The sequence below is a fragment of the Tarenaya hassleriana genome, unplaced genomic scaffold, assembly GCF_000463585.1.
Source record: "Tarenaya hassleriana unplaced genomic scaffold, ASM46358v1 Cleome80, whole genome shotgun sequence".
NCBI classification, from domain to species: domain Eukaryota; kingdom Viridiplantae; phylum Streptophyta; class Magnoliopsida; order Brassicales; family Cleomaceae; genus Tarenaya; species Tarenaya hassleriana.
This window is the reverse complement of record NW_010970491.1, coordinates 83057-84308: the sequence shown is the minus strand read 5'-3', so window position 1 is coordinate 84308 and position 1252 is coordinate 83057.

The window sequence follows — 1252 nt, the reverse complement described above, 5'->3', positions numbered from 1 at the left end:
GAAGTACTGAACCTTTGGAATTAATATATACAGATGTATGCGATTTGAAATATGTGCAAACCAGAGGCGGAAAGAAGTACTTCATTACTTTTATTGATGATTGTACTCGATATTGTTATCTCTACTTAATGAGAAGTAAAGATGAGGCAATAGAGATGTTTAATCTCTATAAAAACGAAGTTGAAAATCAACTTGGAAAGAAAATCAAAGCTTTGAGAAGCGACAGAGGAGGTGAATATGAGTCGCCTTTTGCGCAATTGTGCGCAGATCATGGCATCATCCATCAAACTACAGCCCCATATACGCCAGAACAGAATGGCATTGCTAAACGCAAGAATAGAACGCTGAAAGAGATGATGAATGCTATGTTAATAAGTTCTGGATCTACTCAGAACTTGTGGGGGGAAGCAGTGATTTCTGCTAACTTTGTATTAAACAGAGTGCCCCATAAAAGGTTCGACAAAACGCCCTATGAGTTGTGGAACGGCAAATCACCTAGCTACAAATACTTGAGAGTATGGGGTTGTCTGGCTAAGGTTCCTATCCCTATTCCTAAACGAACTAGGTTAGGACCAAAGACAATAGATTGTGTGTTTGTTGGTTATGCACACAATTCGAGTGCTTACCGATTCTTGGTGTATAAATCAGATAATTCTGAAATACATGCGAATACAGTCGTTGAATCAAGAGACGCTTCATTTTTTGAAGATGTATTTCTCTACAAGACTCGGATAGAATTAGATCCAAGTGGTATGGAATCTCAAAGAATTCATGAATCTTCCAAGCAATTAGAGGAAGATGTTGAAGAACTTAGAAGAAGTAAAAGGGCAAAGAAACCGACTTCTTTTGGTTCTGATTATCTAACGTTTATGTTGGATAAAAAACCACAGACATATCAAGAGGCTATGTCATCACCCGAAGCTCCTTATTGGAAGGAAGCAGTGAAGAGTGAGATTGAATCAATCCGACAAAATCACACTTGGGAACTTGTGGATCTTCCACAAGGATGCAAACCATTGGGTTATAAATAGGTCTTCAAAAGAAAGATGAAACCGGATGGTTCTATTGAAAAATACAAGGCGAGACTTGTAGTCAAAGGCTATAGGCAAACTGAGGGTGTCGATTACTTCGATGTTTACTCTCCAGTCGCTCGGAAAACATCCATAAGGTTTATTATAGCCTTGGCAGCCTTACATAATCTAGAATTACATCAGATGGATGTAAAGACTGCATTTCTAAATGGTGAACTGGA